Genomic DNA, 424 nt, shown 5'->3' on the forward strand with positions numbered 1-424 from the left:
CGCACCATATGGGGATCGAACCCAGGACCTTCTTGCCGTGAGGCGACAGTGCTACCCACCGAATCAACTAGTCAAAAACGACATCCAATAAACCTCTCTTGATCCAAGCTCAGTCGAGATGGACTGACGCGAGGTGGAGACGTGTGCTGTGGTCTGCCGAGTCCACGTTTCACATCGTTTCTGGAAATAATTCCCTGTAATAATAAGGCAGTGGTAGCCAAACGCTGCCAAGTTGGCACTTTTGGACCCATGAGCGAGGCACTTTAGCCCTCGGTTGCTTGCATCGTATTCAGTATTAAGTGTAAGTCGCTTTGGATAAAAGCGTCTGCAGAATGCAGTAAATGTGGGGAGTTGTGGCAGCATTTGCTTGATTAAAAAGCAGTCGTGCAGCTGCATTTTTAATTGTTTGCAGCGGTCTGATTGT

The sequence above is a fragment of the Trichomycterus rosablanca genome, chromosome 9, assembly GCF_030014385.1.
Source record: "Trichomycterus rosablanca isolate fTriRos1 chromosome 9, fTriRos1.hap1, whole genome shotgun sequence".
Taxonomy (NCBI): Eukaryota; Metazoa; Chordata; class Actinopteri; order Siluriformes; family Trichomycteridae; genus Trichomycterus; species Trichomycterus rosablanca.